Genomic DNA, 11,841 nt, shown 5'->3' with positions numbered 1-11,841 from the left:
TGAAGCAGAATTACATTTAAATCATAACTTCCTAGAAGAATTAGGTTTTAGCAGATCTTTATTTTTATTGCTAACACCTAAATTCCCATTTCTATTGCGTTTGTTCTTCTTCTTATCCTTGTGATATCTTTATCATCTAAGTGAGTAAATAACATGGACAAGAGAGAATAACGAAGAAATTATGAGAATTTACCAACAACTTAGAAATATGATAATAACATTTAGAAATGATAAACTAAGAATACAAGGACTTAAAAGAATAATGTTAACAAATAATATAACTGGATAAAATATAGATGGATAAAATGTCATTAGAAGAAATAAGTGAAAAACAAGATACATATTATCAAATGGATGAATACGAAGGAGGAACATCACAAATCCTAAGTTTTAAACCAGATATATATAATCAAATTCAAAGTGAAACATAAGAATTAACAATAAAAAAGATATTCAAGACATCATATTTTGAAAGAAATAAGGAAGTTAGGTATATAGCCCAAAAACATGAGAATGTAATAGATATAGATACAATAAATGGAAAAACAAGAATAAATTTAATAACAGATGGATTAATAAAAAGATAATTATCCAAACAAAAGGAAGCAAATAAACTAAAAATATATATTTTGGAGCAATAGAATTTACAATAAAAGCATATTTTCAGAAAAATATCGATACTCCTATACAGATATATGTATTGGATGATAGAATAATAGGAAATATACAAGATTCATTAATAGCGGTAATAAAAGGAAACTTGATATATCAGAAATTAAAATTTATAATACAACCCGATTTCAGTATATCACTAAGGGATGAAAATAAAGAAAGATCTTTAACATTATACTATAAGTTAGATGGAATAAAAATGCAAAAAGGAAGTAAAGTTATTAGTATAGAAACCAAAATGGTTTATGCTATGACTGGAAACCATCACGTAAAGAAACAAACGGAATTAGGAATAATAGTACCAAAGTTATATAATGATATATTAGAAAAAATTGAACATAAAGAAGAATCTCAAATAACAATCCCAGAAGAAATTACAATAGATTTTAGTAATAGACAAATGATTCCAAGGCAGAGAATTAAACCAATATTAGAAGGATCCGGATTAAGTTTTAGAAAAGAACAAAATCCTATAAGATTAATTAGATCAATGAGTATGACGAGTAGAAAGATAGATTTAATAAAGATAGATACTGATAGTTTGAAAATAAAAATAATAATATTTGACGAAACAATAACAAGAGACTATATAGCAGAAATTAATACAGGAGCTACCAAAAGTTTTATTCATATAAGCAAGGTAAATGAAGAAAATTGTAAATGGATAGAACCTCAGACTTACAGATATGCAGAAAATGATAGAGAAATATTTATTACTAAATGTACTAATTTAAAATTTAAAATATTAGACTTGGAATATAATATAAATATAGGAGTAATAGAATATGATAGTTCGAGTGAATTATTATTAGGAAGCGACTTCTTAAAAATGATAAATTATAAAATTAATAATAATGGAATAAAGATAGTAGATCAAGAAAAAGAAAGATTTATAGAAAAACTATGAATATACAAGAAAAATTAAGGAATAAGAAAGAAAAGTTAAAGAAGATACAGAGTATGTTAGAAAGCGAAATAGATTCACAAATAAAATACTTAGAATATAAGGAAAGACAAACAAAGTTAGAAAATGATATTAAGAAATTAGAAGAACAGAGTAAAAATACTAGTAAATATTGGATAGATGTTGGAAATGGTTGGAAGAAGCGAATCAACAAATAATAAAATGTCAGACTCAGAATTTATAAAAAATCTATGGGAAGAAATAATAGTTAAGGAAAAACAAAATGCAATAATGAGACTGATAGAAAAAAAAGATAATCAAGAAAATTTGAGACAAATAATAAGAGAAGAGTTAACAAGCTTATGGAATAATTCTGAAATACCTACTTTAAAAATGATACTAGACAAGTTAATAAAATTAGAAGAAGGAAAACAAGAAATCATACCAGAAAAACAAATTACAAATAAGCCAGAACTAAAAGCCATAAATGCATGGAGAAGAGTTAATGAGCCAATGATGATAGATATAATTAAAATGAAACCTAATATATCTGAACCAATAGGAAAAGTATTAGATAATTTGGGACAACTTAGTAAAAAAGGAAAGTTTTAATGGAAACTAATGAACAAAAAGAATATAATGTGATAACATTTTTAAAGAATCATGGAAAAGAAATTTTAGAAAGAGAAAAATATAAGTATGAACCATTAAAACAACTAGCGAAATTTTAGAAAGAGAAAAATATAAGTATTAAAAAAGGAAACAACTAGTGAAAGCAAAACTGAGTTTAAGATTGATACAACTGTGATAGAATATTTAAAGTCAAAATTAGAACAACAAAAGGAAGAAGTAGAAGAAATAAGAACGGAAAATAAAAAACTACGATTAAATACTAATGAAGAATGGTTAGAAAAATATAAAAAATATAAAAATAAATATAAAGAAACTAAAAAGGAACTAAAAGAGGTAAAAAGACATTTAAGACAAACAAAAAAGGAATTAAATGAAAAAACAGAAGAAAATAAAAAAGAAATAGAAATATTGAAAAAGCAATTAAATAAGTTAAAAGGAAAAAAAAGGATACAAGTGAAGTTTCTAGTACCGTGTCTACAAATAATAATACAAGTACTAGTGAATCGAAACAAGATAATTTAGGAAAAACGGTGAATATAATAGAAGAATATAACAGTAGCTATGAGGAAAATTCTGAAATAAAAATAGAAAATAAAAATATAATAGAAGCTTTAGAAGGAATGAAAAATGTAAATGCAGTAATAAAACAAGAATCGAATAGTGACCAAGAAGATAAAGATAATTATACTGATATTGAAACTGAAGGAATAAAAAATGAGGAGATGGATAACTACCCAGAAGAAGAAGTAACCGACCATAATATGGAAGTTATAACAAGATATAGGAACACGATACCAAAACACATACCAATAGGACAACATAATGAATTTAAAGAATTCATAGGATCAATGTCACAAGGCGTAAACTTAAATGGATACTTTTTAGACTTAGATAATGTATATGAAGAATAAGAAATTAGTAGGAGAATAGCTGATTGGAATTTAGGAATGTATATAGCATTAATGAACTCCACTCATACAGATGAGTTAGAATATACTTATAACTTGATCTCAAAAACCTTAATTGGAAAGGTAGCATATTGGATAGAATCCATAGAATATCAGTTAAAAACTAAAGTACTAAGGTATGCAACGGATTGGAAATCAATGTTACAAATATTTGATATGATATTAAAAAAAGAATTCTTAGGAGAACCTTGGATAGTAGCTAGAGACCAAGTTCTAATAGAAAGAAAAATAGAAATAATAATGAATCTAAATAACATGAAATGCTGTAAAATTAACAAGTTATCAGAATATACTATAAGTTTTACTAAATTCTTTTATGAAGCTAGATTCTTACCCGAAGAAGGACATATATATCAACAATTATATTATGATCATTTACCAGAACCTTATAATACTGAGATAACTAAGGAATATAATAAGTTAGAACCTCGTGAGAACACTCTGGGTGAAAGAATAAGAGTACTAAGAGGATATCTAATGAGAAAATGTGAAGAATATAGGGTACAACCGAAGGTTAAAAAGGATAAAAAACTAGGATTAAGAGAAATATGTGGATTCACTGAAAGAAGACTAGTATTTGGATGTGAAGATAAAAAACCCTATAGGAACTATAAGAAGAGGTATAATAAGAAAAAATCATATGATAAGTACAGAAGCAAACAAAATAGAAATAATTATCCTTATAACAGATATAAGAGAAAAAGATTTAGGAAATTTAGAAATACACCAGAAAATAGGAGAAGATATAAAAACAAGAGAAAGTTTAGAAGAAAACCTTTTAAAAAGAAAGATATAAGTGAATGTAAATGTTGGAATTGCAATGAAAAAGGACATTATGCTAATAAATGTCCTAAACTGAAAGAAAAGAAAGTAAAATATATAAATACATCACAATTCATAATGGAAATAGAACAAATTAAAGAAGATGACAATATATGGTATGAATATGAAGAGTTTTATGTTAGTGAAACAAATAATGAAATAAACTTTATAAATTATGAATCATCTAGTGAAAGAAATTGAGAGGAATGGTAGCAATATACATAGAAGCAGATGTAGAATATAAAAAATATAAATTCCTAAAACAAAAAATATTTATAGATAGTGGAGCAGATCTATGTCTAGTAAAAAAGGAAGTTTTAGCTTCATATAGATGGGAAAAATCTAATGCACATAGAACTAGGGTATCAGGATTTAATGAACAAAAGAAAGAATTAGATGTAATAGCAAAAAACATGAGAATAAAGCTAAATAAAACATTATTCAGTTTACCTATTGTATATCAGAATAAGATGAAGCAATCTATATTATTAGGAAATAACTTCTTAGATTATTTTAAAATACATATAGTAACATCAAATACCCTATCATTACAAATTCCGTGTAATAAGTGGATAGTATTAAAAAGAATTATGCCAATAAGTACTATAAATACTATAAGAATAAACAATCTAAGAATAGAAAGAAATAATAATCTACAAGAATTAACTGAAAAATATAATAATTTATTAAAATCCAACTTCGGAGAAAATCCTATGAGTTTGTGGGATAAGGAAAAGATATATGCTGAAATAAAATTATTAAACCCTAATGATATAATAAGATCTAAACCTATAAGGTATAGCCCTTCAAACCAAAAAGAATTTGATAATCAAACCAATGAATTATTAAAACTAAAATTAATACAAGAAAGTAAAAGTCCACATAGCAGCCCAGCTTTCCTTGTAAGAAAACATAATGAACAGAAAAGGGGAAAAGCCCGTATGGTAATAGACTATAGAGAATTAAATAAGAAAACTATATTTGATGGATATTTCTTACCATATAAAAGAAATCTTATAAATAGACTAGGAAATAAGAAATGGTTTAGTAAATTCGATTGTAAAAGTGGATTTTGGCAAATAAAATTAACCAAAGAATCAAGGCCTTTAACAGCCTTTAGTGCTCCGCAAGGACATTATGAATGGATAGTATTACCCTTTGGATTAAAAAATGCACCACAAATATTTCAAAGAAGAATGGACCAAATCTTTAGAAAATTAAAAGATTTTTGCATAGTATATGTAGACGATATATTAATATATAGTGAAACTCTAGAAGAGCATATAAAACATTTAGAGCAATTTATAAAAACAATAAACTAGCATGGAATATTATTGTCTGAAAAGAAATCTGAAATCTTTAAGAATAAGATAGAATATTTAGGATACAAAATAGATAAAGAAGGTATATAATTACAAGATCATATAGTAACAAAGATTGTAAATTTTAAGGATAAATTAGAAAATAAAAAAGTGGTACAACAGTTTTTAGGAATAATAAATTATGCCTTAGATCATATTAAAGACTTACCTAAATTAAGAAAACCATTACAGGAACTAACAAAAAATAAACCTTTTGAATGGACAAAAGAACATGAAAACTGTATAAAAATTCTTAAGGAAAAGGTGAAAGATTTACCAAAACATAGAATACCCATAGAAACAGATCATTTAGAATTATATACTGATGCTAGCGATATAGGATGGGGAGCAGTCCTAATAGCATATGAGAAAGATGACATAGATAAAGAAAAACCACATATATGTGGATATGGAGGAGGAACTTGGAAACCTAATGAATCAAACTACCATATAAATGAAAAAGAACTATTAGCTGTAAAATATGGGATTAAGAAGTTTCATTATCATTTATTGCCTGTTAAATTTGTAGTAAGAACAGATAATACTCAAGTAAAAGCCTTTATTACTAATAAAATAGAATTATTACCAGAATTAAATAAAAGAAGAAAATGGCAATCTTTTTTCTGTTGTTATGATTTTGTAATAAAAAATATATCAGGAACAAAAAATGTGTTAGCTGACTATCTTAGCAGAGAAAATAAATAATGAAAATAGAATATACAAGAAGACAAGCTCAACCATGGAAAATAATATCGAGATCTTTAATAATATGGACTACTACTTTAGAAGCTGTAGAATTCATAAAAAATTTTGCTCTCGAAGGATTAGATGAAAATAATACAAAAAAACTAGAAGAAGCATATAAAGGATTTATAGAAATAGAAAAACACATTGGTTATTATTTCACTCCTAATAGAAGGTATATTGATGAATTATTAATATCAATTATTAGAAAATTAAATGCCATTGAATGTCATGCATTTTGTTTTTGTAAAGGGAAAATTTAATTGTTTGTTGTTCTTAGTGTTGGGTTTCGAAGGCATAAAACGCAGCGGATAAACGTAAATAAAACAAAAATTTCAAAACCCAAAAACAGGATCCATATATAATTATGGGCAGATTATGGAGATAACAAATTATACCTTTCTAGAGCTTAACTTTCACGAACTCAACGGAGATCCTAGCTATCACGCTTTGTGTCTACCTCTCGGAGAAATACCTCTATGGTATCCACACGAGCACCTTCAAGAACATCTCATGAACTTGACTACGGAATGGATGTACTAGCCTCCTTCTTGACGATCTGAATTGCCTCTGCCTCTCTTTGCTGCTAGGGTTTCTCAAAAACGTACAAGCCTCTTTAACCTATCATTATGTATTTATAATGGCTGATTAAAAAGGCCCATAACAGCAAAGCCCAACCCTAGTAGGTATTGGATTAAATAATAAAAACAAATTTCTATTATTTAATTAATAACTAAGTCATACTTAATTATTATGGGCAAAAACATTCCTTTTAATTCGAATTTATATTATCTCAATTAAGTCTTACTTAATTATAATAAAATTCAAATAATCATCAATTAATTTAAATCCATAATTTAAATTAACTATTCCATTAAGTGCTCTATTTGTGCGACCCTATAGGCTATTATTTAATTGGCAATAATTTTATTCTCTAATAAAATTATAAACAATGAGCGGTATCTAGTAATACATCATTGTTACCCAATTAAACAATAATTAAATCGTGATTAGATAAAACCTTTCGTGATTAATGTTTTTCGTGTAATATAATCCCTTTAACCATACATATTATAGATTAAACTCGAGGCATGTATTTAGTCATCCTCTTCAACATTTAATCTGGGTTTACTTGATCCATGAGTAGATTATCAAGACAAATCATTATTTGAGCATGGCCATGCTTTTATAATCTCACTCAATCAAGAGGCCAATAATATCTCTCCTAATTATAGGAGGGTTAAATCCTTTATCTATCATTCATATTTCTCATACGACTCATGATATACCCGATGTCCACTTTTATCATCACCCGATCAAAAGTAACTTTTAATGTAGTCAAAGTATATTAATCCTCATATAGAAATATAATGATTTCAAGTCAAAGGATCGTTACACCATTATCACTGTGAGTCTTTCTTATGACTTTATTAAATATGAAGAATCTCACTGTGGGTCTGTCCAGTACCATGTACTCTCACATGTACCTATGTATTGACTTTAGTATCCCCATACTTATAACCAATGAGATGTGGTTATCTTGTCAAACAACATACTAGTCTATCTATGTATTATTATTGTCCTATATAATAATACTCGACTAGGGACCTTTAAGAATATGATATATTATATAATCTCAAGTTCAAGTCATGTACTTAAACTATACAATTTGTATCATGATTCTAAGGACATTTATTATGCTAACAAAATATCGCAGTAATTAAGGTCATAATAAATACATTTATTGAATGATCAACTGACATAAAGATTATAAAAGAATAATGTATTGCCTCTAGGGCACCTACACTAACAATCTCCCACTTGCACTAGAGCCAATCACCCATATATCTAATACCCATGGAACTAGTGTGACCATCGTGCTTCTGCTGTGACAAGCCTTTGGTCAGTGGGTCTGCAATGTTATCATTTGTGTCCACTTTACATATGTGTATATCACCCCTTTCATTAATCTCTCGAATAAGGTGAAATCTCCTGAGTATATATTTAGCCCGGGAGTGTGATCTAGGTTCTTTAGCCTGTGCAATGGCTCCATTATTATCGCAGTATAGATCAATGGGATCTGCGATCGATGGAACCACTCCCAAATCAGAAATGAACTTTCGAATCCAAACGGCCTCCTTAGCTACTTCACAAGCTGCAATGTACTCAGCCTCCATTGTAGAATCAGCTACTGTTTCTTGCTTTGAACTCTTCCAGCTTACAGCACCTCCGTTTAGACAAAACACAAAACCAGATTGTGATACAGTATCATCTCTGTCTATTTGGAAACTTGCATCGGTGTAACCTTTTATAACGAGTTTCTCTTCTCCTCCATACACCAAGAATGAATCTTTAGTTCTTTTCAGGTACTTAAGAATATTCTTAACTGCCGTCCAGTGACCTTCACCCGGATTAGACTGGTATCTGCTCGTCATGCTCAAAGCATACGAGACATCTGGGCGAGTACATACCATTGCATACATGATAGATCCAATTGCTGAAGCATATGGAACTTTATTCATGTGGTCCTTCTCATCCAATGATTTTGGACACTGGTCCTTAGAGATCGTTATCCCTTGAGACACGGGGATATATCCCCTTTTTGCATTTTACATTCCAAAACGATGCAAAACCTTATCAATGTATGTGCTCTGACTTAGACTGATCATCCTTCTAGATCTTTCTCTATAGATCCTCATTCCTAGAATGTAGGATGCCTCTCCTAAGTCTTTAATGGAGAAATTGCTCCCTAACCAAGTCTTAACAGCGTTTAGAGAAGGTATGTCATTCCCCATTAGTAGTATATCATCAACATATAGTACTATGAATGCCACATAGCTCCCACTAACCTTCTTGTAAACACACGGTTCATCTTCGTTTCGAACAAAGCCATACTCTGTGACTATTTCATTAAAACGGATATTCCATCTCCTAGAGGATTGCTTCAATCCATAAATGGATCGACATAATTTGCATACCTTGCCAGCATTCCTTGGATCGACAAAACCCTCAGGTTGTGTCATGTACACATCCTCTTCAAGGCTTCCATTAAGGAAGGCTATTTTGACATCCATTTGCCAGATTTCATAATCATGGAATGCTGCAATGGCAAGTAAAATCCTTATAGACTTGACCATAGCCACTGGTGAGAAAGTTTCATCATAGTCAATACCATGAATTTGTTTGAAACCTTTTGCAACCAGCCTAGCTTTATAGGTCTGAACATTTCCATCCATGCCCTTTTTCTTCTTAAAAACCCATTTGCACCCTATGGGTTTTACCCCTTCAGGTGGATCAACCAAAGTCCATACTTGGTTTTCGTACATGGAATCTATCTCGGATTTCATGGCTTCAAGCCATCTCTTAGAGTCTGGACTGTTCATAGCATCTTGGTATGTGAGAGGCTCATCTTCATCTATGAGCATCAAATCACCACACTGAGTCATGAGAAATCCATATCTCTCTGGCTCATGGCGAAATCTACCAGATCTACGAACAACCTGTGTTTGTTGAGCATTATCATTATTCTGCTCTTGTTCCACTTCAGGTTCAATGCTATTTTGCGGTTCTCGATCTTCATCGAGATCTATAGTTCTCCCACTGTTTCTTTTGGAAACAAAATCTCTTTCCATGAAGACAGCATCTCGAGCAATAAACACTTTCTGCTCAGAAGGACTATAAAAATAATACGCCTTTGTTTCATTAGGGTATCCTACAAAAATGCACTCTTCAGATTTAGGTCCAAGCTTGTCAGATTCTTGACATTTCACAAATGCCTTACATCCCCAAACTTTCATAAAGTTCATGCCTGACCGTTTCTCCTTCCATATCTCATATGGAGTCTTTTGAACCTTCTTAGTAGGAACACGGTTAAGTGTGAAAGCCGCTATTTCTAGAGCGTAACCCCAGAAACTAATTGGAAGATCTGCATGACTCATCATCGATCGCACCATGTCCAACAAGGTGCGATTTCTCCTCTCTAAAACTCCATTCCATTGAGGTGTTCCTGGCGGAGTGAGTTGTGATACAATACCACACTTTTTCAAATACTCTCTAAATTCAGTGTTTAAGTATTCACCCCCACGATCGGATCGTAAGATCTTAATACTTGCATCTCCGCCTATTTGCTTCTCTACTTCAACCTTGTATTCTTTAAATTTTTCAAAAGAATCGGATTTGTTCTTCATAAGATATACATATCCATATCTACTGAAATCATCAGTAAATGTTATGAAATAGTAGTAGCCTCCTCTAGCCATTACACGCATTGGGCCACATACATCACTATGTATTAGCTACAGACGTTTAGTGGCCCTTTGACCCTTACCAGTGAAAGGGGCTTTAGTCATCTTACCAAGCAAACAAGATTCACATTCTTGGTATGATTCACAATCAAACTTATCCAAGTATCCATCCTTATGTAATTTGGATATGCGTTTCTCATTTATGTGGCCTAGACGACAATACCAGAGGTATGTTTGATTTGAGTCATTCATTTTAAGTCGTTTGTTTTCTATATTATAGACAGGGTTATCTAAATCAAGAACATATAAACCATTAAATAAACGTGCAACACCATAGGTTAAATCATTCAAAGCAAAAGAGCAACGGTTGTTCTTTATTGTAAACGAAAAACCTTTCTTTTCCAAACAAGAAACAGAAATAATGTTTCTGCGAATCGCAGGCATGTAAAAACAGTCTTCTAGTTCTAAAACAAGCCCAGAGGGCATAGATAAATAATAAGTCCCTACAGCTAAAGCAACAACTTTTGCTCCATTGCCTACTCTTAGGTCCACTTCTCCCTTAGCCAAAGTTCTACTTCTCTGCAGGCCCTGCACATTTATACAAATGTGAGAAGCACATCCAGTATCAAATACCCAAGATGTAGAAATAGACAAATTGACTTCTATAACATAAATACCTGATCCAGAAATCTGAACTGCTTTCTTTTTCTTCAGATCCTCCAAGTAAATTGGACAGTTTCTCTTCCAGTGACCATCTTTCTTACAGTAGTGACATTCACCCTTGGCCACACCACCTTTAGGCTTTAAAGCCTGTTTGGGACCTGACTTTGGTTTGGGTGTAGAATCAGATCCAATCTTCTTCTTACCCTTCCATTTTCCCTTCCCTTTGGCCTTACCTTTATTTCCCACCATCAGTATGGGAGCAGGTTCAGCTGTCTTCATGTTGGTCTCATATGTTCTCAACATATGCAACAATTCAGTAGGTGTTTTGTCAAATTCTTTCATATTGTAGTTCACAACAAATTGAGTGAATTTGTTGTTCAAAGAATTCATGATTAGGTCAATACCAGTTTCCGGACCAATCGGGAAACCCAAAGTTTCAAGGTACTCAATGTAACCAATCATCTTCAGAACATGTGGGCCAACTGGTTCACTCGCCCCTTGTTTGCAATTAAAAAGTGACTTACTCGTATTGAACCTTTCTTGACGAGTTTGGCTTGCAAACATGCTTTGCAAGTGCTCATTGATAGTATATGCATCCATATGCACATGTTGTCTTTGAAGCTCAGCACTCATAGTTGCCAACATAAGACATGCAACATCATTTGCATCATTCTCATCCCTTGTGCATGCTGCTCGTTCATCAGCAGTAGCACCCTCAGGAAGGGGGCCTGGAGGAGGAATATCAATGACATGAAGCTTGCGCTCCTACCTGAGGACAATCCTCAAATTCCTCTGCCAGTCTAGGAAGTTGTTTCCTCCTGTCAGCTTGT

Source organism: Apium graveolens, chromosome 6 (assembly GCF_009905375.1).
Source record: "Apium graveolens cultivar Ventura chromosome 6, ASM990537v1, whole genome shotgun sequence".
Lineage (NCBI taxonomy): Eukaryota > Viridiplantae > Streptophyta > Magnoliopsida > Apiales > Apiaceae > Apium > Apium graveolens.
This window is presented reverse-complemented; position numbering follows the sequence as displayed.